At 45.8% G+C, this 18,481-nt stretch overlaps 1 protein-coding gene across 1 annotated transcript in view; it reads left to right on the top strand.

Moving 5' to 3' along the window:
- Window positions 1–4,864: 4,864 nt before the first annotated feature.
- Window positions 4,865–18,481, top strand: part of caly (calcyon neuron-specific vesicular protein) — a 58,468-nt gene continuing 44,851 nt past the window's right edge. Inside the window, exon 1 of the mRNA XM_085970420.1 lies at window positions 4,865–5,015. The gene's annotated coding sequence lies outside the window, so the exon portion shown is untranslated. The remainder of the gene's footprint in view (window positions 5,016–18,481) is intronic.

Consider the following 18,481-nt stretch of genomic DNA (forward strand, 5'->3'; position numbering starts at 1 on the left):
CGGTGCTGTTAGGGAGGGAGTTCCAGGATTCTGACCCAGCAACAGTGAAGTAACGGTAATATATGCCCAAGTTGGGATGGTGTGTGACTTGCAGGTGATGGTGTTCCCAATCACCTTGTCCCTCTAGGTGGTGGAGGTCGCGGGTTTGGGAGGTGCTGTCGAAGAAGCCTTGGTGATTTGCTGCAGGGCACCCTGTAGATAGTACACACTGCAGCCACAGTACGCTGATGGCGGAGTGGATGTTTAAGCCAGTGGATGGGATCCTCACTGGGTTTCTTTGGTGTATTGGCAAGCATCTGTTTTTCAGAATTGACAGACTTTTTGCTTTGCGGGGCTGGGTGGCGAGGAGGAACTCCAACCTTCTTCTATGTTTTACTTTAGGACTTCAGAAAGGATTTTACATTCTTGCCTATGTCCTTTCTTAGAATAAATACTTCTCACGACACTTCTGTTTGGTTTCTGCCTTCTTGCATACCAACACACCACCATTCTGTTGCTACTTATGTACATTTAGACTTTCATAACATCATTTGTATGAGGAGCATTCAACATCTGTATGGCTTTGATTGGCTGCTACTATTTACTGCTGGTGCAAACAGGAGTAGTCGATCCTGAAAATACAGATGTTGCCCTTCGGAACTAAAACCTCATACAGCGAACTGTGTTAACGGTTATTCTGAGCCAAAAAAGTGAGCTTCTGAAAACTGGGCTTCAGGCATCTTCCCTTAAACATTAGCAAAGTGTAAGCCAACTTAATTTTGTCTAAGATTGGCTGGATTAGACGTGATTAAAGCTTGATTTGATATTACAAAGACCTTATTCACTAACAAACTGTTGTATGTGGTATGAAAAGAAAGATAAAGAATTTAGTTTCAATTACCAAGGATCATTGTCCCAAAATTTATCTTAAATCATTTTTGATGTTTATGTTTGGTCCCAGTTCAAGTATATCACAGGGTGCATATACAATGTCGAGCTTGTCTTACACTGCCCCATTAAAGTTGCTTAACCTTAGCCTAATAGGGATACTCCCAACTGCAATACAAGTATCCCTAACTGCATTCTGTAACATTTCCATTTTCCACACCAATCGTCTTTGTAACCGCTCTGAGTGAGGTTGTACTTTAGTGCCAAATAACGATGAATTAAGGATGGTTTTCTTCTGTGAGCCTGTGTCCACTAAGGGAGTAAAAATTCCACTTCTCTACTCTGGGCACGCAGTGGGAGTGCAATCACAAAACTGTGCAATCCCAGTCCATGATTTTCCATCCATTAAAACTGGTGGACAGAAAACCAAGGGCTGATGCCCCACCATTTTGTGATATATGCTTCTGGTGACCACTGGGATTCCAGATTGCAACCTCTAGACTTCTAGACCACCTAAACTCATTTCATGCAGGATCCATTCAACGGGTAGAGAAGGAACCTATTTATCCCATAAGTCTGAGCTGGAGTCCAACCCAGATCCCAGAGGTGAAAGGACAGCATGTTGATCCACAGTTCTTCCTTAAATATTTTAAAATTGTAATGGATGGAATTTCTTTCACCTCAAGTTACATCTGGATTCCTCTTTTGTCGGATCTACTTAACCATGGATGCACATTTGTTTTTGAGAAGTATCCTGTTTATGAAATGTATCTAGTTCAGAATGGGATTGAAGGTTATAAGGGTAAGTACAGACATGGACGATCACGTATACTTTGTGATTCCATGTTTCCAGCTCTATTTGGGATTTTGGGAATGCAATTAGTCGTGGTTGAATAACGGGGCAGAAATTAGGATCGGGTGCTTGGCGCGCGTGCAAGCCCCCGATGTGCACTCACCCGGCGCGCTGACATCTGAAGCCCGGGCCTGCTTGCATTTCCTGTCACTGGCCCGGTTCAGATGTCGGCGCGATGTGCTAACCTGATCCAGCGGCGTAGTTAGTGCGATGTGCCGGCTGGGATCAGGTGAGCACTCTGCAGCCAATCAGGGGAGGGGAAACTCATTCATGAGTTTGATAGTAAAGACTGTCAAACTCATGAAAAGTACGGGTGCCCAAAAGACTAGTTTAACTTTAATTAAAATTTTAAAAGACATCCCAATAATTAAATAAACTATAAATAACTTTAAAAAACTATTTAAAACAATTAATAAAATTTTTGAAAAAAATAATTTTTTACGAAATCGGGTCTAAAAATAAACTTACCTTACTGTAAAGTCCTTAAAAACAATGAAGCTGTGGAAAAAATGTAATAATTTTAAATAATAGACCACTTACCTTCAAGAATTCACTCCTTACGCCTCCTTTTTTCATTTCTAAAAAGTTCAGTCCCTTGCACACGCGCAAACCTGTCAAAACGAAGGAAGTTCAACGCGTGCACGCAGAGTCCTGCGCGCACGCGTTGGACCTCTTAACCCCTTAGTTTGATGGAGAGGAAATGCTGGTTTCCCGCGCATGCGCTGTGCATGCTGAAAACCGGCAATTTCTCCGGCCACACGCGTGAGTACACCGTCCGTACTCACGCGTTGCGACCGGAATTACTGGCCCAATATGTTTATGCCCTGCAGTATTTGCTGTTTGCCATTGGGGTCAGAGAGAGATTTCAAAGAGATTTTATCTGGCTTTATTTACCTTAAGAGGTTAAATAAATTGGATACAGGGTCGCCAACCTGCCAGGATTGTGCCTAAGTCTCCAGGAATTAAAGGTTAATCTCCAGGATACTGCTATGATGGGGTGCGGTAGCATAGTGGTTATGTTACTGGACTAGTAATCCAGAGGCCTGGACTAATGATCACAAGGACAGGAGGTTAAATCCCACCACAGAGTAGCTGTGGAATTTAAATTCAGTTAATTAAATAAATCTGGAATAAAAAGCTAGTATCGGTAATGGTGACCATGAAACTACCGGACTTTGTAATAACCCAATAGCAAAATACTGCGGATGCTGGAAATCTGAAATAACAACAGAAAATGCTGGAAAAACTCAGCAGGCTAGGCAACATCCGTGGAGAGAGAAATAGAGTTAACGTTTCAGGTCGAAGACCTTTCGTCAGAACTGGAAAAAAGCAGGAAATGGAGCAGATTTAAAAGCAAGTTTAGGGGCTGGGAAATGGGGGAGGAGATGAAAGAACAAAAGGGAAGGTCTGTGACAGGATGGAAGGCAGGAGAAGTAAAGAGGCATTAAGAGATATTCAAGGCAAGAGGAGATGGTAATGGGACAGGTTAAGAAACAAAGGATGGCTCTAGATGGAGTGTGAATTGCGCTGGCAGAATGAAGGACAGCTGCCATGTGGGAGGGAAGAAAAAAAGGCACAAACAAAAAGTGTGGATAAAAAATATATATGTGATAGGGGCCGAGGTTATGATCTGAAATTGTTGAACTCTATGTTGAGTCCAAAGGGCTGTAAAGTGCCTAATCGAAAGATGAGGTGCTGTTCCTCGAGCTTACGCTGAGCTTCCGTGGAACAATGCAAGAGGCCGAGGACGGTGAGGTCTGAATGGGAATGGGGCGGTGAATTAAAGTGACAGGCGACCGGAAGCTCGGGGTCCCCCTTACGGACTGAACAGAGGTGTTCCGCAAAGCGGTCACCCAATCTGCGTTTGGTCACCCCAATGTAGAGGAGAGTTGTAATAACCCATCTGGTTCACTAATGTCCTTTCGGGAAGGAAATCTGCCATTCTTACCCGGTCTGGCCTATATGAGACTCCAGACCCACAGCTATGTGGTTGACTCTTAACTTCCCTCTGTGGTTCAAAAGGTGGTTCACCACCACCTTCTCAAGGGCAATTGGGGATGCACAATAAATGCTGGTCTTGCCAGCGATGCTCACATCCCATGAACACATTTTTTTGAAAAAGGAGAAAAATCATAGGGGCATTAGAAAAAAAATGGTGTGTTTTTTTCATTTTCTTAGAACACTTTTATTTATTAGTTTTAAAAACATTAGAGATGGGAAAAGAGGCGGTTTGACTGAGCGGGACGGTTGGAGCTGAGACGTCATGTGATGAAACCTCCAGCAACAGGTCCAACCAGAGTTGGCAACCCAATTGGATATGTGGGGTGGATTCAATGACGGTGCAAATTGTAGGTGGTCTATTAGAGTGAGCAGAGTCTGTTGGCTCACTGATTTCTTTCTGGAACCTTTTAAAGCACATGCTCGTGGAATGCCATCCTGTTCGATTGGAAAATAATGGCATTTCCTCCCATGCCCATCTTGGATATGAACACCTAATAATGGCTAAGTTGCAGTATGTAGAATCCAGTCACAAATCCTGCACTGGTCAAAGATGAAAACCAGAATTTGGGCAAGGGGCATTATTGAGACTCATGCAACAGGTGTGGATATGTTGACCTATTGAAGACGCACAGTTTAGCAATGGTGATAATATTATTTGTTGAACACATGAAAACTATATGTGCTGGGCTGCAGATGTTTTCTATTCGTTTGTTATCTGTAGCCAGCTATTGGGAGCCTGATATTAACCCTCAGTAACCGGCCACCGAAATTAAAGTGTGACCTGGTTAAGAAGAAGAAGCAAACTTGCTTCTTATTCTCTGTAGAGTTTATAATCTCACTCCTCAAGATATTTACAAAACGAATCCGTTTACTGTAATTTACCCCATAGCTCCATGTATAGAAAAATACAAAAAATATATTACTAAGCTCACACAAAGCTCTCACCTTTACGTTATCTGGATACTAAGAGAGCATCTTCAATCGGAAGGACATTGAAGCTTCTAAAAGCCTATTTGCCTGATGCTGGGTAAACAGATCATATTTGGATGTCGACCTTTAATCTGTGCAACCTCGGGAGTGGAGAGCTAACAGGTAGCTTGAACAACACCAAGCCGGGGGGGGGGGGGGAGAGAAAATAACGCTGACAGACATCTCCTAGGCAACCAGCTTAACGTCTCTCGTTCTCTTTCACACTCTCTCACTCTCGCAGTCTGTTTCTCTCATTCACTCTCTCCTTCCAGATCTCAGCAAGTCACCAGCTCTTTCTCATCAAAGCACACACATTCTGCTTCTGGTAAGTACCCAGACAAATAATCTTTTTTTTATATATGAAATGAACTGAAACTATTTGCTGTTGCACCAAATATGGCTTTGGTCAGTTTCATATACATTGTTTATATTTTACAATTCCGAAGGCAAGGGGGGGGGGGGGGGGGAAATGCAACGTGTGATATTTCAATGGGATATTTGGCGGAGCTATAGCATGCGAAATTAACACTGTCGGTGCGGGAGGATTGTGCGAAAGCTTTAAATTCGCTTTTAATAACAGAATATATACATTTATTTACGTTGAGTGCGCGCGGAAGCAAAAGTGATTCTTCGGCGGAGCTGATTAGATTCCAAGCGCAGGTTTCCGCTTTTAATTGCAGCAACATTGGACATCAAAACGGCCCCCGTGTTTAATCTATGTCAGATCATTCAGGCAAACCACAAGGAGAGAGAGAAAAAGAAAAGAAAAAAAAAATATCAATACAGATCAGACCCTAACTGGTTCCTCTGGCAGCCTCCGCCCATGCGGCTGTTGGGAGACAAAAGAATTTGCTTGCTATCAAGGGTAAATTTCCCCTTAACAACAGGCGCACGCTTCACTGTGCAAACCAGGGGGCTGCGGAAGGCGCCGGTGCTACTTGGTGCCTTTTTGGGGAGGGGAAAAGAGGGTGACGTCCAGCTCCATATTATTTTTTGGAAGGAAAACTGATTTTTTTTTCTTCACCTGACTGTTCAGGTCCCGAGTTGCGTTCGCTCTGCACCTGGGAGAGCAGCGTTCAGAGCCCCTGTTGAAATAAGATTAGTCAGAATCTCTACATTGTGAAAAAACAGCATTTTTAAAAAAAAACAATGAAAAATGATTTAACCGTTTTAATTTCTAGGTATCATACGGAGAAGCCCCCTCCCCATTCTGTGCTACACCCCTGTGAATGGATTCCACCCCACACCCCTTATTTCCACAGTTACTGTCACAATATAGACTGAGGTATCACTGTGGTGGTTTTCTGTCAAAATTCAGCATAAAAATGAATCTTTCAGTGGTAATTCCCTGAACCAGGAAGACACAGTGAGTGCGGGAAACCGAATTCTACAAATAAATAAATATGGGATAAATATCTTCCATGAAATGGGGTTCACATGTAGAAAGCTGGCTGTTTTTAAACTCAACGGTAATCTAACCATTCAGCCTTGCATCGGGCATTAAAATGTGTGTTGCTTTGGAAAGAATTGGACATTTATTATTATTTTTTAAACTTTAACATGTATTTTCAATGCTTTATGGAACAGGTACTGATCTCTGTAGAGGGAGCTGCACAGTGGCCGACCACACTTTATGCTGCAGGCAGGTTGCACTTTACTGTCCCTGTAACCTGCCCGAGCAAGGCGAGTGCCTCCCGGAATGTGTGTGTTGACATGAATTTCCCTGAGTGGCTAATTTTTAATAACGTGAGACAATGGGCCGGAGTGCGGGCTCGCTGCTTACATCATGTTTAAAAGTTCCCAGGATGTCTACATTTTTGCCAAGTGGCTTTGCACCAAGCTGAGAGTCATGCTGCAGTGAAGGTCCAAGAGGTGTGAGACAACCTGTTGGGAGGTGATCACTCATCTCCTGTGTTTGGTAGTCAAGGTGGTTTGGACTTCTGAATTATATGGCCACATTCACGACGATAGCCGAAAATGTTTTTTTGCCCACGGCAATCTTATATATTAGGGGGGTTCGGCCAAATTGCAGTGCAACGTGGCATTTAATTCACCTATTGTGTGGGCAAGGTTATACACTATCGTGCAGCATTGTGCTTCAGGATTAGAGTAAGTTGTTGTCTGTGACCCGTGGGCCCCTTTTATAGGGGAAAAATGGACGTCGATGTGGGACAGGTTATAATCGAGTGGCTCTCTTTTTAATTAGTATTATAATTAGCTTCCATGTGGAAAATTGCAGAATTAATGCTGGTGTTCTGCAAGATTTGAAGCAATTCAGCTCTTGAAGGGTGCCAAGAATAACTATTCTGGCACAGAATGTTATATTTAACTTGGCACAGTCTGTTTTTTTGCTCCAGTTTTCTCCCCGCATCTGTAGGTGATGATATATGCTGCGGCCAAGGACCCATGGGTGCTACTGGTGGCTTTCTAATATTTACGTATGCCCATATTTCATAATTAAGCATAGACAGTGAGTGTTGGCAGATCCTCCAGTCAAACAGGCATCACACTGAGCGTGTACTGCCCTCATTTGATGTCCACCCTTTCCAACAGCGGTTACTAGATAGTGATGAGCTGATTTTTTCACTGACTAGCCCAAAGTCAATTATACTGTCCTGAACTTCAGGTCTTGATGAGGTTAAGGCAGCACAGACGGGGGAACAAATCTGATAACCTTCCTCGCCCATAACCTCTCCATCACAAAGACCGCCTACTTCCACCTCCATAACCTCACCCATCTCTGCCCCTGCCCGTGTTCGTCTGCCGCTGAAGCCCTCGTCCCATGCTTTTGCTACCTCCAGACATCACTGCCCCAATGCTCGCAGGGCTGGACTCCCATATTCCACCCTCCATTAACTTGAGCTCATCGAAAGCTCTGCTGACCCGTGTCCTAACTCGCACCAAGTCCCGTTCACCCATCACCCCTGTGCTCTGCTGCCCGTGTCCTAACTCGCACCAAGTCCCGTTCGCCCATCACCCCCTGTGCTCGCTGACCCGTGTCCTAACTCGCACCAAGTCCCGTTCGCCCATCACCCCTGTGCTCGCTGACCCGTGTCCTAACTCGCACCAAGTCCCGTTCACCCATCACCCCTGTGCTCGCTGACCCGTGTCCTAACTCGCACCAAGTCCCGTTCACCCATCACCCCTGTGCTCTGCTGCCCGTGTCCTAACTCGCACCAAGTCCCGTTCGCCCATCACCCCCTGTGCTCGCTGACCCGTGTCCTAACTCGCACCAAGTCCCGTTCGCCCATCACCCCTGTGCTCGCTGACCCGTGTCCTAACTCGCACCAAGTCCCGTTCACCCATCACCCCTGTGCTCACTGACCCGTGTCCTAACCCGCACCAAGTCCCGTTCACCCATCACCCCCTGTGCTCGCTGACCCGTGTCCTAACTCGCACCAAGTCCCGTTCGCCCATCACCCCTGTGCTCGCTGACCCGTGTCCTAACTCGCACCAAGTCCCGTTCGCCTATCACCCCTGTGCTCGCTGACCCGTGTCCTAACTCGCACCAAGTCCCGTTCGCCCATCACCCCTGTGCTCGCTGACCCGTGTCCTAACTCGCACCAAGTCCCGTTCGCCCATCACCCCTGTGCTTGCTGACCCGTGTCCTAACTCGCACCAAGTCCCGTTCGCCCATCACCCCCTGTGCTCGCTGACTCGTGTCCTAACTCACACCAAGTCCCGTTCGCCCATCGCCCCTGTGCTCGCTGACCCATGTCCTAACTCGCACCAAGTCCCGTTCGCCCATCACCCCTGTGCTCGCTGACCCGTGTCCTAACTCGCACCAAGTCCCGTTCACCCATCACCCCTGTGCTCACTGACCCGTGTCCTAACTCGCACCAAGTCCCGTTTGCCCATCACCCCTGTGCTCACTGACCCGTGTCCTAACTCGCACCAAGTCCCGTTCGCCCATCACCCCTGTGCTCGCTGACCCGTGTCCTAACCCGCACCAAGTCCCGTTCACCCATCACCCCTGTGCTTGCTGACCTGTGTCCTAACCCGCACCAAGTCCCGTTCACCCATCACCCCGTGCTCGCTGACCCGCGTCCTAACCCGCACCAAGTCCCGTTCACCCATCACCCCTGTACTCACTGACCCGTGCCCTAACTCGCACCAAGCCCCATTCGCCCATCACCCCTGTGCTCTGCTGCCCGTGTCCTAACTCGCACCAAGTCCCGTTCACCCATCACCCCTGTACTCACTGACCCGTGTCCTAACCCGCACCAAGTCCCGTTCACCCATCACCCCTGTACTCACTGACCCGTGTCCTAACTCGCACCAAGTCCCGTTCACCCATCACCCCGTGCTCGCTGACCCGTGTCCTAACTCGCACCAAGTCCCGTTCGCCCATCACCCCTGTGCTCGCTGACCCATGTCCTAACTCGCACCAAGTCCCGTTCACCCATCACCCCTGTGCTCGCTGACCCGTGTCCTAACCTGCACCAAGTCCCGTTCACCCATCGCCCCTGTGCTCGCTGACCCGTGTCCTAACCCGCACCAAGTCCCGTTCACCCATCACCCCTGTGCTCGCTGACCTACATTGGCTGCTGGTTCATCAATGCCTCGATTATAACATTCTCATCCTCATGTTCAAATCCCTCCATTTGCCTCGCCCCTCCCGATCTCTGTAACCTCCTCCAACCTCACAACCATCCAAGAACTCTGTGTTGCTCCAACTTTGACCTCTTATGCATCCCCCATTCCTTTCGCTCCACCATTGGCGGCTGTGCCTTCAGCCGTCCAGGCCCCAAACTCTGAAATTCCTTCACTAAACTTCTTCACCTCTCCACCTCTCTCCCCCTTTAAGACCCTCCTTAAAAGCTACCTGTTTGACCAAGCTTTTAGTCACCAGTCCTAACAGCTCCTTCTTTGGCTCAGTGTCAATTTTTTTATCTGATTACACCCCTGTGAAGCACCTTAGGATGTTTTCCTATGTTAAAGGCACTATATGAATGCATGTTGTTTTTGTTGCTGCGGCTGTTGTTGAATGACTCACTATCACACTGGGCAATGCTTTACCAAGCAACCAAATGAGCCTAATGTATGGCTATCTTTAGAAGGTATATATTTTTCAGTTTGAAATCACGCCTGCCTATTAATTTAAAATCTGTTAACCTAGTGTTTCCACTGAGTTAATATATTTCAAAAAGCAAAAAGCAGTCCCAGTTGTATTGAGAAATAGCTGAGAATCTAAAGGAAGCAGTTGATGGATCAAACAGTCTTGCTTAGTGCTTCAATGATCTCAATGGAGCTAACACAATGATATAGGGATTAAACCTGTCTTACTAATGCTGACTGTCTTGTCTTGGTTGAATCGTAAATTATATCAACTGACAACAGAGTAATATCAACAATGATGGAACTCCCCTTAGTCCAGCACATCTTACCCTCCCAGTTGGACTTGGATGCATGGCACACATGGCCTGTAAGAGGCAAAATGTGTAGAATACAACATTCTTGAATGTAATGGAAAGCTAGGATCCTATATTCTAGAGTACAGTATAACATAGGGAGGTTAGAATGTAACATTGCAACATTCCAGAATATAACAACTTGCATTTATATAGTGCCTTTAACATAGTAAAATGTCCCAAGGCGCTTCACTGCAGCGTTATAAAACAAAATTTGACACTGAGCCACATAAAGCGATAATACGACAGGTGACCAAAAGCTTAGTCAAAGAGGTAGGTCGTACGGAGCGTCTTAAAAGGGAGAAAAAGAAGTTGAGAGGTGGAGAGGTTTAGGGAGGGAATTCCAGAGCTTAGGGCCTTGGCAGCTGAAGGCATGACCGCCAATGGTGGAGCAATGGAAATCGGGGGATGCGCAAGTGACCAGAATTGGAGGAGTGCAGAAATTTTGGTGAATGGTAGGGTCGTAGGAGGTCACAGAGATAGGGAGGGGCGAGGCCATTGAGGGATTTGAGCACTAGGATGAGAATTTTAAAATGGAAGCATTTCCGGATCGGGAGCCAATGTAGGCCAGCGAGCACAGGGGTCAGGTTGAATTGCAAGTTATATCAACTGGCCACAGAGTAGTATCAACGCTGAATTCCAACATTCTAGGATAGAACAGCAGGAGGTGCAAAAATGATATTCTAATTCACCATTGCCGATTCACATGCAAAGAAAAAAAATCCACTGCCAGGATTATAGCTGCAGATAGAATATTTATGATAATGAGTTTAAGAGCATGCAATGAGAAATCTGTGGATAGTTATCATTGTGGTGATTGAAAATTAACTAGATGCAGGATAACAATGGGAGTGGGTATCATATAATACCCTGTCGAGAAGGTCAGCCATTCTCTGCAGCATACTTGGGGAACTTGTTTCTCATTAGTGTCTCTAGCCTGCATAAATTGGTGAGACAATATTCACCCCTTTGTGGCTTGAGGCTAAAGCTTCATAGCCATAAACTGCTATTGTCAGATCAAACAGAAACTAATTAGAAGAACGTATAAAGCAATGGAATTTTAAGAATCTCATGGCGCGGGCATTTGTCATGGTTATGCTGTGATTGACTTCAGGCATTGCATGGTAAATGCTATGCATTCAAGATTTGCACCCTATTGCTTTTTTCTCAAGATTCTCCTCATAGTCCAAATCCTAGTGCCTTGAACAAACAACGTAACTGTTTTCGAGCTCAGTATTACAACATCAACTTAGTATACTTTCTTTAAAGGATCTTATTTTAAAGTGCAGTATATCTTGCCTTCTGAGCCACCAACTCAATCGCAGCCTTCCCGGTTTTGATCACTGAGGCTTCCCCGGGCTGCCTGAGACTTATTTTGTATCCGTACCTGGGATTGTCATCGCAATAAGATGTGATTTTACTGCAGTCATGGTAGCAACTGTTTCAGTGCAGTGATTTTAGTGTAGGGATGAAGAATTACTTTTCGTGCAAAACACATAACTTGATATAGTCGGTCAAATTATTTCTTCACCATTCCGTGGTGACCATCTTCAGGCAAAGTGACCAAAGTTTCGGAAAGTAAAAACCCTCTTGCATTTTGCTTCTGTATGGTGTATATATATTTTCATCAAAACGTTAAAAAAAATTATATGTTTTCATTACATGCTTTAAATTTAAAAATGGGGAGAGGTGTTGGGTCAGAATACAATTGGGGTTTGAAAAGTACAACAGAAGCCTCCTCTCTTCCAGCTGTAAGGGTTCTATGTGACATGAGTACATGCAATCTCAATCCAATTCCTAGTGGAGGTAGGCTTGAAGGGTAGAAATACTCAAACATCGGCATTAAATTGGCAAGTTCACTCAGAAAGATCATGCTGGTGCAGCGGGAGTGACCTTCTGAGTGGAGTATTGGAACTTCTCTGCATCTAAGAAGATAAGAAACAGGAGTAGGAGTAGGATTAGGCCATTTGGCCCTTCAAGCCTGCTCCGCCATTCAATGAGATCATGGCTGATCTGATCTTGGCCTCAAACTCCACTTTCCCGCCCGCCCCCCAAAACCCTTGACTCCCCTGTAGCTCAAATATCTGTCAATCTCCGCCTTGAATATATTCAATGACTCCGCCTCTACAGCTCTCTGGGGAAGAGAATTCCAAAGATTCACGACCCTCTGAGAGAAGAAATTCCTCCTCATCTCCATTTTAAATGGGCGACCCCTTATTCTGAAACTATGCCCCCAGGTTCTAGATTCCCTCATGCAAGCAAGTCAGGCATCTGCCCGATACCTGACATGGGACTGCTTGATGCTGACACTGGGTGGAAAATGCAAAGGGAGAGAGTGAGATAGAGATAGATAGAGAGAGAGAGAGAAAGATAGAGAGAGATAGAGAGTGAGAGATATAGAGAGATAGAGAGAGAGATAGAGAGATAGATAGATGGAACAAACTTGCATTTATACAGCGCCTTTCACGACCTATAGGACGTCCCAATGTGCTTTACAGCCAAGGACGGGCTTTTTTGAAGTGTCGTCAGTGTTGTCATGTAGGAAAATAGATATTGTTCATCTTAAAAAGCATCAAAAAGTAAATAAATTAAATCTTGGTGTATTGTGCATTGTGCCATGGCATGGTATGATGCACACTCACACACACAGTCCTCCACACAGTGAGCTACTGGTCTCAGTCATGTCATAGTGAAGGGACAATAAGCAGAAGCCTGGCGCTTCCTCACAGAAAAAGAGGCAGAAGTGCAGGGAGAGTCACCCCCGCCCACCCCCCCCGCTGCTCTGATACACATCTTGCTGGCCAGTTTCAGAGTGCCATTGTGGAATGCCCGGGAGCAGTTCGTTCACTCTGCCTCTTGGTCATGGATGATGTATGGGAAACAGGAAGAGAAGAAGAAAAGGAAAGTCATTCGCACTGAAGAAAAAAGTCAGCGGAGAAAGACACATCCTTAATAGAAACTAACAGACCTCCCGTGGCATTGCACTTGGATTATCAGCAAAAAGAGTAGGCATAGGTGAAGGAGGTTTAGAGGACCAAGTTAATTGGACCAAAACATGCAGAAATAATTCAGTTCCCATGCTAAAGTCATACTTTCTGTCCATGGGGGGAATTTCCACCGGGGCTCTCCGAACTCCCGCTGTAACTTTGATGGAAGATCGGCAGAGATCCCGAACAAATGGCTCTTTACGGCCATATACTTGCCATAGAGGGAGTGCAGCGAAGGTTCACCAGACTGATTCCTGGGATGGCAGGACTGTCGTATGAGGAGAGATTGGGTCAACTAGGCCTGTATTCACTAGAGTTTAGAAGAATGAGAGGGGATCTCATTGAAACGTATAAAATTCTGACAGGGCTAGACAGACTGGATGCAGGGAGGATATTTCCCCTGGCTGGGGGCGTCTAGAACAAGGGGTCACAGTCTCAGGATACAGGGTAGGACATTTAGGGCTGAGATGAGGAGAAATGTCTTCACTCAGAGGGTGGTGAACCTGTGGAATTCTCTACCACAGAAGGCTGTGGAGGCCAAGTCACTGAATATATTTAAGAAGGAGATAGATAGATTTCTAGACACAAAAGGCATCAAGGGGTATGGGGAGAGAGCGGGAATATGGTATTGAGATAGAGGATCAGCCATGATCATATTGAATGGCGGAGCAGGCTCGAAGGGCCGAATGGCCGACTCCTGCTCCTATTTTTCTATGTTTCTATGATTCTCCAGCGTTCCTGCCAATTTTCCGCCAAAGTTACAGCGAGAGAGCTGCTGCAGCAATTGCGCCCCCTTATTTTTATATAGTATTTTGATTTGATATTATTTATAGTCATAGAATCATAGAATCATGGAATAGTACAGCGCAGAAGGAGGCCATTCGGCCCATCGAATCTGCGCCGGCCCTTTCGAAGAGCAATCCTGTTAGTCCCACTCCTCCAGTTCTTTCCCCATATCCCAGCAATTATTTTTCTCTTTCAAGTATTTATCCAGTTCCCTTTTGAAGGCTTCTATTGAATCTGTATCCACCGCCGTATCAGGCAGCGCGTTCCAATCCCAACCACTCCTTGCGTAAAAAAGCTTTTTCCTCGTGTCGCCTCAGATTCTTTTGCCAATCACCTTAAGTCTGTGCCCTCTGGTTATCGACCCTTCAGCCACTGGAAACAGTTTCTCTTTATTGGTCAAATAGTAAAACTTAGAAAGTGGGGCAGTAGAGTTGGTTGGAGCACAGGAGTTTCTCTGCAGTACAGGACAAAGAGCTGGGCGACACAATACTGAGGCACGACAGCGCCGCCACTGGTAGCAGAGCGTAATTAATGCGGAACAAGTTTACATGGGCATAGGAATTTATAATGGCAAAGTTCACACACAAGTGCGGCCAAAGCACGAGAACAGAAAACAAGGATTTATAGACAGGAAGGACGCACAGACATAAGATTTTTAAATATATTATAGGTTATGATACTTATCTCAAGTAAAACGAAACCACTTCAGCTCAAATGTTGCTTTTTGGAATAATTTTGCTAACTTCTTTTCAATACATAAAAGTGTCATTGATCTAGATAACATTTGAAGGTAATACAAGTAGTTTGTGATAATGCACATTGATTTATAATGTTTAACTTGATTCCATGGAAACTCAAGGTTTTCCCACTTGTGGTTTTATTCCCTAACTCAACAGTTGCCTGAATTTCTGCAATATATGCTAAATTGAGGGAAATAGTATATAAGCAGTTGGATATATACAGTAACAATCTGCATTTATATAAGACCTTTAATAGAAAAAATATCCTAAGGCTCTTCACAAATAAGGGTAATGAAAATGGACAGTGAGCCCGAAGGGATGAGGTTAATTTGGGCGTTCGAACACTCAGTCAAACAGTTGGGATTTAAGGAGGTTTTTAAAGACAGAGAGAGGTGGAGAAGCTGAGAAGTTTAGTGAGGGAGTCCCAACGAGTAGAATTAAGAGCTGAAGGCTCTGCCACCAATGGTGGGGTGAAGCAAGGGAGACAGAAGTCCAGAGCCAGGGAAATGTAATTTTCCGGAGGAGATGTAGGACTGGAGGAGATAGCGTGGGGCAAAGCCATGGGAGGAATTTCTAGACAAGGAGAACGATTTTCAATTGGACGTACTGAAGTATGGGAAGGCAGTGCAGGCCAGTGAGGATGGGGGTGATGGGTGAGTGGACTTACTGCAGAAACGTGGCATAAAGAAATCACAAAGCGTAGAAGTTGTGAATAGTGATGAACTTTTGTTTTATTCTTCCATTGTGAGATCAGCAGGGAAGATTTCTTCTGTGCGCTATATGTAGCAAAATTGTAAGTGTGTTCTTTAGAAAGAAACTTTGAAATTCAGTGGACACAGCATGCGGAGGAGATCTTCCCTGCTGATTGGTTATTAAACAGAATAGATTTATTGCTTATCCAATGATACAAAAATGGCTCATTTTGATTGTTGCTAAGCTGATGGTGTTTGAATTGGTGTGGCTGTTACAGCTGGTGTCAACTGAGCCGCACAACAACTCAAGCAACACTCCCAGCGTCTCTTTCAATATATTGTTTCTCTTCCAGTTTCTTCCTTCTGCCCCTGAAGGTGCTGATGCATGCTCGGTTACGTTTCCAGCACCTCACCCAAGGGGACATTCTTCAGGCGGAGTGCCAGCAGGCTGCTTTGCCAAAGGGGGAGGCCACATTTGAGCACGGTCCCGTTTTCACCCAAGGTCCACTCACATGTGCTTTCTAGTTGGATCATGATCAGAAACTGATTTTCTTTCTGAGCCCAGGTTCTGTTTGAGGCCAGGGGCTGGACTTTGCCAATGGGGAGCTTTTGGAGGCGGGACTCCCACTTGTCGGGTTTCAGTCCCGCCTCCATCAACTTCTGGCCAACCCACGCTATTTTTCCTTGATTGACCTTGTTAACCCCGCCCAGCGGGCTTAGCAGGCCAATTAAGGGGAAGCCGGTTACAGAGAACGTCAGCGTATGATGTTTCATCTGTCAAGAATTTGACAGTTCTGTGAAGCTGTCAAACACTGACATTCTCTGTACCTTGATGAGTTCTTGAATTCAAGACTCATCAAACCACTTTCTTTAGCAGAAATTAGATGGTTGTTGCATCGGAGAATGCAACGGCCATCTGTCATCTCTGCCGCGGAGGTGCGAGACTCTCCGCATCCCCACCGACTGAAGCCTGCAGGAAGAAACAAAGGTAAGTAAATATTTTCTAACACTTTCCACTTACCTCAGCTACTCACCTCTCCACACTTGCACCCATCACTCACCTTTACAGCATACCTTTGCACCCCTCCGACCCCCGCAGACCCACTGCTCGCCTTGGTGACCCTGGCGGAGTTTGCAGCCTTCAGGAAACCCTTAACAGGCAGTTAAGTGGCTGTAATCCCCTGCCCACCTCCAGGAGACGGGACCCGGCGCGGGTCGGGTACCCGCCTCCTGGGAAGATGGCACGGAGGCGGGTTGGGGACGGGATGGGCACCCGCCCCCAGATTCTGCCACTTTCCCGGCAGTCCTGCCTCCAAACCCGCCTCCCCAGGGCTGGCAAGATCACGCCCCCTGGGGTGTATCTTTAACTGAAATCAGCTCACTCAGCACAAGCCAGGGATCGAGCTGAGGCCTTCCTGCTTTGTACGGCGCAGTATTACCTCTGGCTGTACAGTCACATATGGAAGCACTAGAGGAGTTGCACATTCAAGGTGTTAATATACGTTATGTGAATCCTGATTGCTTGGGCTGCAAATCGCTTGATTCAGAGGTCAATTCATCTTCAGGAATATCGATTATTACCAACCACAGATTGGAATTCATTAATTAGCAACAGACAACCTATTAAAGAAACAATTTATTTTAATAACTATTTTGATTGAATTTTTTAATTCAAGATGACACGGCTGGCAAATTACTGTAAAATGTTATTCCTTTCTGATTACAACTCCCTGCCAGCAAGCAAACACACTCGTACCGTAACAGAATTCCCATTTCCAACACCAGCCTCTTGCCTCGAGGGAGATTTCCCACAAAGGCCGACTCCCAGACCATCGCTCCCGGTGAGGATTGGTGCTCACATGGCGCGCCGGTTGGGAAACTGAGGCGGTGCAGATCCTAATTTTCCATCCATTTAAATTAATTGATGTAAAACCAGGAGCAGTAGGCCTGAGATTTCCTGACCCAACACTCCACACTGGGAGCACCATAGGAATCAGCCCTATGCACTGGAAATTAGTGCTGAATTATAACAACATAAGAATTAGGAGCAGGAGTAGGCCATACGGCCCCTCGAGCCTGCTCCGCCATTCAATGAGATCATGGCTGATCATCGACCTCAACTCCACTTTCCCACAGGTTTGCATTTGGAATGAGATTGAAATTGCCCAAATACAGAGGAGGGTCAATCCCATTTAGCTTCAACGCAATGAAACCCACTTTAGGAGTCCTTTAGGAGTCTCACTTCGTCTCCTACTTTCCTCTTATTGTTTTGCTGCTTGAAGGAAATTCCTACAGTTGTGTTTATATCTGCAGCTTTGCTCATTTCCTGGCTCCTCTTTTCCCCTCTGACTACTCTTTTTTTTTATTGTGTTTTTTTTGAAGATTCAAATATTGACTCCGGTGTTTACATTTATCTTTCTCCCTGTAGTATCCCAGAGTGAAATGACATTTCTTACTTATTGCTCGACCCTTTTAAAAAAATACTTCTGACTCACCCACGCACGGACAAGTGCAGCCTAAACACAACACATAGAAACATAGAAGATAGGAGCAGGAGTAGGCCATTCGGCCCTTCGAGCCTGCTCCGCCATTCAACGAGATCATGGCTGATCATCCAAACCCTAGCACCTGGTCCCTACACCAACAGCCATCCCACCCAAGCCCTATCCCCGTAACCCCACGTATTTAATCCCCCCTAACACTAAGGGCCAATTTTTATCATGGCCAATCAACCTAACCCGCGCATCTTTGGACTGTGGGAGGAAACCAGAGCACCCGGAGGAAACCCACGCAAACACGGGGAGAATGTGCAAACTCCACACAGACAGTCACCCGAGGCCGGATTCGAACCCGGGTCCCTGGCGCTGTGAGACAACAGTGCTAACCACTATGCCACCGTGCTGCCCAGAAGATCTGAATGTTGACAAGCTCTCCTTGGATCCCTCGGTCATGAGACCTGAAGGGAAGAGGTCCAGTATGTGGTGAATTGTAAATGATATTCTTCGTAAGGGCGTTCAGTACACACTGCACACAGCTGATCGGGCATTAAGCAGAATATCTCAGAAGAAACCTACTCCTACTCCCATGTTACTAAAATGATTGCTTTGTTTTGATGCTAAGCTGACGTGGTGTGCCTGATGACAACACATAGATCATTAATGACCAGCAGGAGGGT

This window comes from Somniosus microcephalus, chromosome 29, assembly GCF_052327205.1.
Source record: "Somniosus microcephalus isolate GS21.2 chromosome 29, FLI_Smic_1.0, whole genome shotgun sequence".
Taxonomy (NCBI): Eukaryota; Metazoa; Chordata; class Chondrichthyes; order Squaliformes; family Somniosidae; genus Somniosus; species Somniosus microcephalus.